This window comes from Cololabis saira, chromosome 4 (genome assembly GCF_033807715.1).
Source record: "Cololabis saira isolate AMF1-May2022 chromosome 4, fColSai1.1, whole genome shotgun sequence".
NCBI lineage: Eukaryota > Metazoa > Chordata > Actinopteri > Beloniformes > Belonidae > Cololabis > Cololabis saira.
Genome location: NC_084590.1, coordinates 42,803,889 through 42,818,159, shown reverse-complemented (window position 1 = coordinate 42,818,159; position 14,271 = coordinate 42,803,889).

Genomic DNA, 14,271 nt, shown 5'->3' with positions numbered 1-14,271 from the left:
GCAGTCCGCGCTGCTTCCTGCGTGTCCTGCCACATGTGGATCAATCCGCGCGGTTATTTATTTTATTTCCGGGCCACAGACTGAAAAGCGTAAAAATTGAAAATGGAAATACAGAAATTCGAGGCCTTTCCCCAAAAACTAAATTTGGGGTCAGAAAATGCAATAGTTTTTTTAAAAACTTCATTAAATTGGTTGTCCGAATTTTGTTTCAGAAATGGAAATAGAAAAAATGGCCCTAAATTTGTTTTTTGATTTGCGTTTCAAAATTGGAAATAGAATGAACGGAAGGTACACGGACCCGAAACAGCGCCCCCATTTTAATTTTTTCCTTTTAAATTCAAAACGGGAAAACCGTTTCTGAAAAAACCAAACAACCAAATCAAATAACGGCCGAAATTTAGTTTTTGTAAATTCCTTTTTTAATTTTTGTATGAATATGACGGCAGACAGACCGGAAGCGGAAGTACAGTGTAATACCGTCAAAATAATACAAACTTATTTTCGTACATATTATATTTATAATACAGGCATCAGAATCTTCAGCGGATCCGCGGAATTCCGCAGATTTTGGTCTCAGCAAAAACTTTCCGCGGCTTCCACGGAACGGGGAAAAAAAAAAAGAAAATCCCCAAACAACGGACTCGAAAACGCGATGCGCCAGGCCAGAAAAGAAAAAAATAATATGCAAAAAATAAGCGACTATCCATTCATTCAGAAATCAAAAATCATTTCCATTTGGGAGCCTCTGTGCTGCGCTGAATATGCAATGCAGTTTTGCGGTGTGCTTCTCATTGAAATGACTGGAGGCAACACGTTGCTGCAGTGAGTGAAGCCTGAATTATGGTTCTGCGTTAAATCGACGCAGAGCCTACGGCGTAGGCTACGAGGCGACGCGCGCAGTACGGTGCGTACCGTCGCGTACCCTACGCCGTAGGCTCTGCGTTGGTGTAACGCGGGACCATAAATCAGACTTAAGTCCCTTTAGGCTAATACTGTGAGAAATAACCTCTCATAATAGCGGTACTACAGTTAATAAATGTAATAAATGCTCCTACTGCCGTTTCTGCTGGCTACTGAGTCCCCTAAGTGGCGAGTGAGTTTTAACTCCTTAATTACTAACCAGCGTCAGAGTCACGCACAGTACACAAACTGTGATGTTAGAGAGCCACCTTTTGGTCAATTTAAGCAACCGCATCGCCAGCTGCTTGACAGTGGCTCAACTCATTAGTTTACTGTTTTTGTTGTTATTATCTATGCAATTGTGAAAAAAATGGCAAAATAAATGAAAAACTGTGAACAACCGCATTCCGTAGGCTATTCGGTACTCAGTATTCAGCCAAGTCTTTAAATTTTATTCGGCTTCAGGTTCGGCCTCCAATTTTCATTTCGGTGCATCCCTAGTTTTTTCGGTGGGAAAGGGGGATTCTGGCCATTTTAGAAGTTTAAGATATAATTATCTTCATTTCAAGATTTATTCATGCATGAAGAATTACCCATGATGATGAATGCGTGTTATTATGTTATCAAAATGCATCATTCTTTGCAAAAATTCTGATTTTTTGTGCGTATTCTTGCATTGATAAAAGATGTGATTATGGAGCTTTGAGACCACCAGAATGCATCATTTTGAGTCTATTTTTCAAAATTTTACGGGGGGGCATGCCCCCGGACCCCCCTAGAGGGTTCGGGCTCGTTGCGCCCTCACTTATCCACATCGAGAATTTTCCTCTTTTTTTAGGACAAGCCATTCTGATGCCTGATAATATCTTAGTATACAGCCTTATATGGCTTTATAGACTTAACCTGTGAGCATGATACTATTGCTTAGTTGTTTTATGATGTTTGTATAGTTTTAAATTGTTTAATGCTCACTGCCACAGTTTGCTCCGTTGTCATGGCGACCACAGCGGCGGCTGCCGCCGGCTTTCCCATTCATTGTGTATGTGCTGTACTCAAGAGGAAGTCCACTCAAAAATGCTACAGTTTAACAGTAGCACGACGTCACAACATAACATTACAACTGTTGTGTGTTTGCGTGAATGTGGGTGTGTGTCATGATTACTGACAGGTAGACAGGTGATGATTAGTGATAGGTAGACAGGTGATGATTAGTGACAGGTAGACATGTTATGATTAGTGACAGGTAGACAGGTGATGATTAGTGATAGGTAGACACGTGATGATTAGTGACAGGTAGACATGTGATGATTAGTGATAGGTAGACACGTGATGATTAGTGACAGGTAGACAGGTGATGATTAGTGACAGGTAGACATGTGATGATTAGTGATAGGTAGACACGTGATGATTAGTGACAGGTAGACAGGTGATGATTAGTGACAGGTAGACAGGTGATGATTAGTGACAGGTAGACATGTGATGATTAGTGATAGGTAGACACGTGATGATTAGTGACAGGTAGACAGGTGATACAGCTGATCAGGCTGCCACAGAGATGCCACGGCTGATGCCGCTCTCTGGGGCAGATGCCACAGAGATAGCCTACCGAAGTTTAGTTTATGCATGTTAACAATGGTCAACGTTGTATTAGACTGCCAGAGAAGTAGCATTTCCATGACATTTTTTTTGCATGAATTTGCAAGGTTTTCTTGATTAATCTCTCATTATTTCGGATTGATTCATATCACAGTTTGTTATGTTGCAATGCTGAGGAAGGAAATACATGGCATAGTTTATAGACAGACAGGTAGACAGGGGATTGTAGACAGGTAGAGAGGGGATACACAGCTGATCAGTGTCAGGGCACGAGGATCGATCAACAGTGTCTGAGTAAATGAGTCTGATACAGGCGTAATATGTTTTTGTCATTTTGTATGTGCTCGTTTTTAAGCCAGACTAGGCTGCTCAGAATAGACGACAATAGAATAGTCTTTATTACCGCTATGCATCTCTGGAGGCTTTAAAGTGCAAAAACATAAATACAAAGCAATAAACCTCACTCAGACATAATTTTAGCAGCATTCACAGTTCAATATATTGCACGTGTGTGTACATTTGTGTCAGTGCATATTAGAGATGAGGGTGATTATAGCTCTGGGGAAGTAACTGTTTTTAAGTCTGTTTGTGAGTGCTGTGATGCACCTGTAGCATCTGCCAGAGGGCAACAGGTCAAACATTTCAGAACCTAGATGTGATCTGTCCGTCCTAAATGATATTCTGTGCCCTGCTGAGGCAGCGGGAGGTGCCAAAGTTCGACAGGGAGGGGAGAGGCCACCCGACAATCTTCTGTGCTGCTTTGATTCCCCCCTGAAGTCTCTTCCTGGTGGCCTCAGTGCAGGTCCCATACCATACTGCCATACCGTATGCCAGCAGGCTCTCCATACAAGAGTGGTAGGTCTTCAGTTTGGTGTCTGTTCTTCGCCAGGACTCTGGACCGATAATGCGGTGGTCCTCCTCACAGTTGGGCCGGCCCGTGGATTGGTACAGATTGCAGTAAAATACACCCTGACATAACGTTAATATGTCCGACCCTGTAATGTGACCTTACATTTTGCCAATTTGAAAACAGCCAAAAGGTTGCAGGTGTATTGACAAAGTAGAGAATCATTTCAATGGTTTGAATGTGTTTAAACAAAACTGTATGTACAGTATGTGTGCGTGGGATGTGTTAAACCAATACAACTAGCACTTCAACCCAAACACACCACTCAGGAAACAGAGTACTCAGTAAACAAAAGAGTGCAAACAAATTCTAATTTATTAATATGAACACGAATAAACTTAACAGATTAACAAAAATAACCAAACAACCAAATAAAACATGAACTATTATGAACCAAAAAAATGTAAGAAAAAACTATTTATCCCCTAATAGTGTCTTTGAAAATATTCAGAGTGTCTTCAATGCCGGTCAGGATGAAGCTTTTCACCCGAAATTCCCCATCCCTGCATTTGGGGCAACTGGGCTCATGATTCAGCCACTCATCAACACATGTTCTGCAACCAATGAGGCTGCGGCAGCATGCGCCCACTACAGGCTCCTTCATTGGATCTGCAAGAAGCATGAAAATTGTATATCAGTATCTTCATGTCAATATTCACTGAAATCTCGTTATTGCATTACAGGGCTTATTACATATTTCATAGACAATACACAAATTCATGCAGGGATGCCTCAAAATATAGGAAATTCATTTATCCCCTTAATCCCTATTGTTATATGAGTAGGTACAACAGACACTTTAATTATCAGTCTGTTGTTTTAACAACAGACTGAGACGTGAGCTGCTTAGTGAACACAACAACACATACTGATAATTACAGGAAATTAACCTACTCATGTGACTATAGATAAGATAAGATAAGATATTCCTTCTTTAGTCCCACAATGGGGAAATTCGCAATTTGGATATAGAGGTTATTGTAATAGAATAATTTGCCAAAATCTTAAACAACCTCTTTTATGTTTTATCTTACACACCTCTGCAGATAACACATTTAAATGTGGCCTTGACAGACGCCACCTGCTCATCTGTCAAGGCGATTGTTGTTAGCTTATTGGCCATTGCAAAGTGGCCCAGGTCCTGGAGAGCTTGGGTGATGGTTGGCAGCTGCTCTGCTGCCAGGAACAGCTCCTCTATGTTGGAGACGGTGGAGTCGTCTATGACACTGGTGGAAGAAGGTGAGATCAAACAAATTAGCTAATGAGATAAGATACCTGTAATTCTCAAATTTGAACTTGCCAGTAGTGCAAGTTAGTCAGTATAGGATAATCAAGAAAAAAAAAAAATATATATATGTTAACAAAGCCATCCACATAAGATGTGCTCTCCATTAGTAAAATGTGCATGAACAAATTTTAAATCAAGCATAGGTGACACATTGCATTACATTACAACATGGTAAGAAATCCCCATTTAATCGGGCAGATGTTTACTGCTATATTTAGAATACTTGAGGGTTTTTTGGATAAATGATGTTGCAGCCATAGTAGAACTTTTTGTTTGTTTTATTTTTTGCTTCTTTATTATATCAGTGTATATGTCATTTTTCTGTTTTCGAACCAGTGGGTGGTGCATAGCACTGGAAATGCATATAGGTAAGTTTCTCTTTGTGATGAATGAAACCTTGATGATATATAACTCAAACTCTCTACCTGTGCTAAGGTGAGCAAAGAATTATAAATAAATGGGTCATCGCACTCAAAGATAATCAATATAATTTTTTATATTGTTGCCTAGAACAGGAGTCTGAATTAGTTCTCCCTGCTCGCTAACCTTCAACCTCTTTTTTATGCCAAGAAAATAGACTGTTTTATTTTATTATGATTATAGAGTATCTAAATGTAGATTTGGAGGGCGGGCGTTCTGCTATCAGGCACCATTACTTTGGAACCAACTTCCAATCTGGGTTAAGGAGGCTGACACCACCTCCACCTTTAAAACTAAACTTAAAACCTTTCTGTTTAGTAAAGCGTATAGTTAGTGTTTAGTAAACCTCTAGCTGGTGTTGGTAAATCTCTAGGTAGTGTAAACTCTAGTATGTTAGAGTCAGTAGTCATAGTTGCAGCTATAGAACAAGACTATAATAGTTCGTCTCAAATATAGCTTCGCGGTAGATATGCTGCTATAGGCCTATGCTGCAGGGGGGCACCGACATGATCCGCTGGGCGGTGCCTCTCACCCTTCCTCTCCTCTCCTTTTCCCTTCCTCTCTTCTCCATTACCATTTTTATTTATTATAAATATCGCATAGCTATCATTTTTGTCCATCGTTCCTGTAGTTTCTTGTGCCGGCCCCCCTTTTTTCTCTTTTGTGCATGTTTGCAGGCCGGAGCCTCGGGAGCTGCGTTCTGGCCTGTGTTCCCGGCCCCCCCCCCCCATCCCCGGTCATCCAATGCAAGTATCATATTGCCTGTTGACTGATGACAGATGTGACAGATATTCATTTTGGAATGTTGAGTAGCTAGTCTGACAGGCATTTGCACTTACCTGAAGTACCGTAGGCTAAATGTGAAATAACAAGCTTTTTAGGCTGTTATTCATAGTATTATTTATGTTATTTTAGTGAGCAACTTTTAACTCAAATTACAAGATTTAAAATATTAACATTGTCCTCATGGCCTGCAGGCAATTCCTGATGACAGTGAGGCAGGCCCTAGTCAGGCGAGAGAGGATCTGCCAGTGGGCAGCCACACTGCTCTAAATACTTTAAGACAGGGATCATGTATGGCCAGTGTTGATCAGGTAGGCCCTTGTCTACCAATGTTCAAGCTGGGTCCACCCCAGTTCAAAAATCCTATCTGCACCCCTGCTCTGAGGTACTGTTTGTAATCACCATGATAGTTAGGACAATTTAAAAAAGTAAGTAATGACATTAATTTCAACTGTCATTTCTGTTTTACTCGGTAAACCATAATTAACTATGACCCAAATAACTTACATAATGTTCCAGTGCCAATATGCAAATCTACAGAATGGCATGTAAAGAAGATAAAGCTGTCATTCAAACCCATTCACAGTACATACCTGGCTTGAGGCACCTCCATCAAGCACCACGCCGCTCCCCGAGGAGTGTGCCCCCGCTGCTGTCAGGGCCCCCAGTGCAGAGCAGGAGATGGTACAAACAGATCTCCATTCACACCCACAAAAAAAAACAATACCTGAAAAATGTGTCCGCCAGCTGCCACGCCCATCCGAGTACCCCCCACTGGGGGACAGCCGCCCCTCGAACCTGGCCCTGCCCCCCCCCCCCCCCGCCCCCAGTGCAGGCAGCCACCCCCCGACCAGGCAGAGGCCAGCCCCCCGATGCGAAGGTCCAGGCCCACATCCCAGAACATCACTGGGGTTCATATCAGAGAGTTGGTTCCTCCCAGTCACACCCTTACAGCTGTCACTGTCATTGTCCACGTTTGCACATAAGTCCCCCAGCACAACAAGGGAGTCCCCAAAAGGGCCAGTCTCAAGCCACCATCCAAAGACTCAAAAAGACCAAAAGGTGTCGGTACTGTTTGGTTCATAATCACCATGATAGTTAGGGCAATTAAAAAAATTAAGTAGTGACTGATGACAGATGTGACAGATATTCATTTTGGAAATTTTGAGTAGCTAGTCTGACAGGCATTTGCCCTTACCTGAAGTAGGCTAAATGGGAAATAACAAGCTTTTTAGGCTGTTTATCATAGTATTATTAATGTTATTTTAGTAAGCAACTTTTAACTCAAATTACAAGATTTAAAAAGTTAACATTGTCCTCATGGCCTGCAGGCAATTCCTGATGACAGTGAGGCAGGCCCTAGTCAGGCGAGAGAGAATCTGCCAGTGGGCAGCCACACTGCTCTAAATACTTTAAGACAGGGATCATGTATGGCCAGTGTTGATCAGGTAGGCCCTTGTCTACCAATGTTCAAGCTTGGTCCACCCCAGTTCAAAAATCCTATCTGCACCCCTGCTCTGAGGTACTGTTTGTAATCACCATGATAGTTAGGACAATTTAAAAAAGTAAGTAATGACATTAATTTCAATTGTCATTTCTGTTTTCCTCGGTAAACCATAATTAGATATGACCCAAATAACTTGTTCCATTGATAATATGCAAATCTAAAGAATGGCATATGCGGAATCCAAAAGCTGTCATTAAACACATTCACTGTACATACCTGGCCTGCCGCACCTTCTCCCACGTGGAGGAATGCACCAGCAACAGAAAAGCTTTTCTAGCTGACGTGTCTCTGAAAATATTTAAATCAAGAATCAAGCTTTTTTCACCCTAAAAAACATATTAACGTCGAAAACATGTTAAATTCAGAAACTGCACTTTTATACAGATATTCCCACCAGTTCAGAATCAGAATCAGAATCAGAAAAGCTTTATTGCCAGGTCAGACAGAAATCACACGAGAGAACTTGACTCCGGTTTACACCGAACATCTTCTGTCCTCCAGGTTATATAACGAGATGCTAGAGGCAAATTCATTACAGCAGAGGGCGGTTCCCACCAGGCAACTCCACAGTGCACTCAATCCCCTCATCACTTCTTTAGGGCGTGGACAGGAGCGCTGATCGTCATACATTAAAAACAGACAGGCAGAGACGGAAAGGCAGAGGGGCATCCTTCATCAAGACACCAGCGGGAACATCTCTCCAACAGCTGCAAGATCATCATTTTCATCAGAGCTGCAGAAGGTGAGGCAGCTGAAAGTTGACTTAAACAAGTTTGTGGGTTAGACCAGTGGTTCTCAACTCCGGTCCTCGGGACCCCCTGCCCTGCATGTCTTAGATGTTTCCCTGCTTCAGCACACCGTGATACAAGGAGCTGTGTCATCAACAGAACTGTCCAGACTTTGATGACAAGCTGGTGACGACTGTTAATTAGAATCAGGTGTGTTGATGCAGGGAAACATCTAAGACATGCAGGGCAGGGGGTCCCGAGGACCGGAGTTGAGAACCACTGGGTTAGACTTCTTTAACATCAGCTCACTGGACCAAGAAATCATTTTCTAACCAGGATCAGAGTTGAGAAAGTTTAAATATGTCCTACAGGTCTCATGTTTGTCCAATGAGTGCGTTTACATGGGAAATTTAATTCCTCTTTAATTCAGAATTAAAATTAAATCCGATTTAAAATGAGTAAAATTTACCATGTAAACACCTAATTCTGAATGAAAATGGCCATTCCAAATTAATCTTAATTCCGAAGTAAGTGGCTGGTTTATTCTGTTTTTAAATCCGAATAAAATAATTCTGCGATCATGTAAACACTCATTCCTCTTTAAATTAATTCCGGTCTTTCTGCATTGCTCGTTCCCTCCCCCGTCTGTCTCCATGACGCTTATATTCTGCGCTGGGCTTGTTTTCCAAACAAAGTTTCAAGATGGCAGCACGCAGTAAACGCTGGTCAAGAGCAGAGACCATTTATTTAATAAATAGCTTGGAGGACCTGGAAATAATTAAAAGAACAGATGGAAACAGGAAACATCAAAATGGTGAGCTTTTCAAAGTTGTAGCGGCTAAGCTTGTTTTCCTTCCGGTAGATGTAACTTACGGTCCCCCTATCCAATCAGAACCTTCCCAACCCCCCAGACCTGTAGAGGAATTGGATAAAGACCATCAAACGTGTTTTCCATGTAAACCTCAATTCAGAATTAATATTTCCATGTAAACTCAAAGGAAAATAGTTTAATTCAGAATTATTTAATTCCGAATTATTAATTCCGAATTAAAAAACATCATGTAACCCGTGGCCAATGTGGATTTATGAAGAGCTGCAATTAACTGATATTGTTGTTCTTATTTCCTGCAGAATCAAGAGGTTCACCTTCATCGGCAACACAGGTTTGTTTTACACCAACATTAATGTGTTTTACAGTTTCTGAGTTCAGAAAGTCAGGTCTTCACTGCTCTAACTGTCGTCTGTCTACAAATGATTTGCCAAAAGCAGTTTAATATTTTTGAGTGTGACGTACAGATCAGAACTGCGCAGCTGCAATTGATCGTGTTTCTTCTGGCTGCTGAACAATTCAGTATCTGACCATCACTGAGCTTCACTCTCCAACTGAAATTTTTTTTCTTCCAACAGCCCTCTGTCGGCTGATCCGCCCCCTCCAACATGCTCCTTCCCCTGTTCTACCTGGGCTGGCTCGTGGCCCTGACAAGTAAGTCAGACACTCGCCTACTGCTGGAGACAGAAATATTCAACACTTCCCTTCAGTAAAAGTCCTACAAGTCCTCTGTTAAAGCAACTATTCTTACATTGAGAAAAGTTAACTTCTGCTAAAGTTTGTCAGCATCCCACAGTAAATGTAGCTACTTCATATATTATCCATCATCGGTCCAGCGTTCTTAAAAGAGCCGGATGTGACTGTTGCAGCCAGATGTTTCTGATGTAGATGCATCGAGCCTCTGGAGCCACTAGGGGGCGATACAGATACAAGACCAACCTCGATGTGCAGCTTTTGGAGAAGAAATAAAATGACTGTTCATTTCATGATATTTGAGCATTAAAGTCTTTCACTGTGGAGATCTTAACTTTTCACTCAGATATCTAACATCTGTCTTGTATTCCAAGAGTCTTTCTTTCAATTTATGTTAATAAAAATAGGAAAATCTGAGTTTTTGTATTAAATAAATATTCAGGGTTTGTTCAACATTTGCAAAGTTATGGCAATACATTTTAATTTTTAAATGTTTTTCACATGAATTTTCAAACATTTTAAAAACATTTTTATTGTAAAAGACCCAAGAAATTCAGAAAATTGTATTTCCGTTTCCTTCAAAAGGTTTTCCATTTCTAAAGTCAGATATTGGGGTTTTTCTTGTACCTTTGTGTTTGGCATTGGTTCATAAATGTCTTCTTTCTTCCTGCAGTTCCACTTCATCTAACGTCAACAGAATAAACGTGAAGGTTTACTCTGTTAGCTGGAGTTTGAACTTCATTTTCTCACGTTTAACTTGTTTCCATCTCATCCATCTGCCTGTCCTCGGATCACCTCGGCGTTGTTTCTGCAGCTTTACTCGTCGTCCTCAGACCCAGACCACTTCCTGTTTGTGTCTCCATCTCTGCAGGTGCCGAGGCGGAGAGTCCAGATGCTTCTGGGAGTTTTTCTCTGCCACATACGTACGACTTCAGCTCATGTCCCATCACCTTCTTTGAGGTGGTCTACCGCACTCTCAAAGTGAGTAGGATGAAGATGATCTTGGCACGTTTTAATCCTCCACCTGCTGGTGTCCAGATTTAACAAGCAGACGACAGTGGGAATGTAAAGATCGTAACTGTTGCTAAGGAAACTAGTTCAAGTTACATCAGAACAATAAAAATAGTTCATACAGTAAATGCTGATTCATCAATTCTTTTGTAACATCGTGGATTCAGAGTTGAAACCACATCTCATTAGAGATTAAAGATGCTCAGACTGCCTTGTGCACATATTTCCACCCATGAAGGTTCTGCGATCACCACACATATATTCAACTCCACAAAACTACAACAAACTCCCCTCACATCAGCCGGAGGCGTGTCCTTCAACTATCAACATGTTTGAAAGTGAATCTCTGACTTGCAGGACTGTTCCGTTTTGTGTGCAGCAGACATGGATCCAATTAGTCACTGCAGGAAACTTTCAGACGAAACTTCTTGATTTGATTTGTGTCTTTGATTTTCAACAGGTGGATGTGCACTGCTCCGGTATGACTTCTCTATGTTTCAGCGCCGACTGCCTGGAGAAAATGAGTGGTCCTTTCGCCTTTGGGAATGTTACTTTTCAAATTACACAACGTGATGTTGCTCTTGAGAACAAAGTACGGAGCAAAATACCCACTATGGAAGGAGAAATGAGTTGCTCCGTGCAAATGAGTTATACTACCCTTGGATGTGTTTCGGTAAGTTTTGTTGTTTGGTTATAACTTTTATCACACTTATTAAATATTTTTAGTTTACACTGTTTGATATTTTAAAAAAAGCTAAAAAGAAGAAACTGTGACCTGCTTCCTGAAACACTTCAGATCAAACTCTCTCTTCACTCGTTTCAGATAACTGTGTTTCTTGTGCGATACGGGAGCCGAACCGTTCTGGGAATTCAGACCGATACCACCGACCCAGATCATTCTTATGTGAGTTGTGTGAATAAGCAGTTTCCGTCTTTTAAAATGATGCAATGCAGAACATGTGAATATTTAGGTCTAATCTAAAGTTGACTCAGATTTATTTGGTGTTCTTTCCACTGCAGTTAACAGGAGATCATAACAAATTACTTGCTGAATGAAAGTTAAAACTTTTGCCTAAAATCTGTTGATTCAGCTTCATGGTTGTGATTAATTGATTGTGTTTGTTCCCGTTTAGTCCATTGCTCCTGAGTCTTACCGATATGAAAGTTTGGGGATGGTAGAAGTGGATTCTGAACAAAAAGTCAACTTCATGGACATCAGTGTGATAGGGACAGGTAAGTCAGACACTCGCCTACTGCTGGATACAGAAATATTTAACACTTCCCTTCAGTAAAAGTCCTACAAGTCCTCCGTTAAAGCAACTATTCTTACATGGAGAAAGTTAACTTCTGCTAAAGTTTGTCAACATCCCACAGTAAATGTAGCTACTTCATATATTATCCATCATCCGTCCAGCATTCTTAAAAGAGCCGGGTGTGACTGTTGCCGCCAGATGTTTCTGATGTAGATGCATCGAGCCTCTGAAGCCACTAGGGGGCGGTACAGATACAAGACCAACCTCCACGTGCAGCTTTTGGAGAAGAAATAAAATGACTGTTCATTTCATGATATTTGAGCATTAAAGTCTTTCACTGTGGAGATCTTAACTTTTCACTCAGATATCTAACATCTGTCTTGTGATCCAAGAGTCTTTCTTTCAATTTATGTTAATAAAAATAGGAAAATCTGAGTTTTTGTATTAAATAAATATTCAGGGTTTGTTCAACATTTGCAAAATTATGGCAATACATTTTAATTTTCAAATGTTTTTCACGTGAATTTTCAAACATTTTAAAAACATTTTTATTGTAAAAGACCCAAGAAATTCAGAAAATTGTATTTCCGTTTCCTTCAAAAGGTTTTCCATTTCTAAAGTCAGATATTGGGGTTTTTCTTGTGCCTTTGTGTTTGGCGTTGGTCCATAAATGTCTTCTTTCCTTCCTGCAGTTCCACTTCATCTAACGTCAACAGAATAAACGTGAAGGTTTACTCTGTTAGCTGGAGTTTGAACTTCATTTTCTCACGTTTAACTTGTTTCCATCTCATCCGTCTGCCTGTCCTCGGATCACCTCGGCGTTGTTTCTGCAGCTTTACTCGTCGTCCTCAGACCCAGGACACTTCCCGTTTGTGTCTTCATCTCTGCAGGTGCCGAGGCGGAGAGTCCAGATGCTTCTGGGAGTTTTCCTCTGCCACATACGTACGACTTCAGCTCATGTCCCATCACCTTCTTTGAGGTGGTCTACCGCACTCTCAAAGTGAGTAGGATGAAGATGATCTTGGCACGTTTTAATCCTCCACCTTCTGGTGTCCAGATTTAACAAGCAGACGACAGTGGGAATGTAAAGATCGTAACTGTTCCTAAGGAAACTAGTTCAAGTTACATCAGAACAATAAACATAGCTCATACAGTAAATGCTGATTCATCAATTCTTTTGTAACATCGTGGATTCAGAGTGTAAACCACGTTCCATTAGAGATTAAAGATGCTCAGACTGCCGCGTGCACATATTTCCACCCATGAAGGTCCTGCGATCACCACACATATATTCAACTCCACAAAACTACAACAAACTCCCCTCACATCAGCCGGAGGCGTGTCCTTCAACTATCAACATGTTTGAAAGTGAATCTCTGACTTGCAGGACTGTTCCGTTTTGTGTGCAGCAGACATGGATCCAATTAGTCTCTGCAGGAAACTTTCAGACGAAACTTCTCGATTTGATTTGTGCCTTTGATTTTCAACAGGTGGACGTGGACGGCTCCGGTAGGACTTCTTTCTGTTTCAGCGCCGACTGCCTGGAGAAAATGAGTGGTCCTTCCGCCTCTGGAAAAGTTACTTTCCAAAGGACACAACGTGACGTCGCTCTTGAGAACAAAGTACAGAGCAAAATACCCACTATGGAAGGAGAAATGAGCTGCTCCGTGCAAATGAGTTATACTACCCTTGAAGGTGTTTCGGTAAGTTTTGTTGTTTGGTTATAACTTTTATCACACTTATTAAATATTTTTAGTTTACACTGTTTGATATTTTAAAAAAAGCTAAAAAGAAGAAACTGTCACCTGCTTCCTGAAACACTTCAGATCAAACTCTCTCTTCACTCGTTTCAGATAACTGTGTTTCTTGTGCGATACGGGAGCCGAACCGTTCTGGGAATTCAGACCGATACCACCGACCCAGATCATTCTTATGTGAGTTGTGTGAATAAGCAGTTTCCGTCTTTTAAAATGATGCAATGCAGAACATGTGAATATTTAGGTCTAATCTAAAGTTGACTCAGATTTATTTGGTGTTCTTTCCACTGCAGTTAACAGGAGATCATAACAAATTACTTTCTGAATGAAAGTTAAAACTTTTGCCTAAAATCTGTTGATTCAGCTTCATGGTTGTGATTAATTGATTGTGTTTGTTCCCGTTTAGTCCATTGCTCCTGAGTCTTACCGATATGAAAGTTTGGGGATGGTAGAAGTGGATTCTGAACGAAAAGTCAACTTCATGGACATCAGTGTGATAGGGACAGGTAAGTCAGACACTCGCCTACTGCTGGAGACAGAAATATTCAACACTTCCCTTCAGTAAAAGTCCTACAAGTCCTCCGTTAAAGCAACTACTC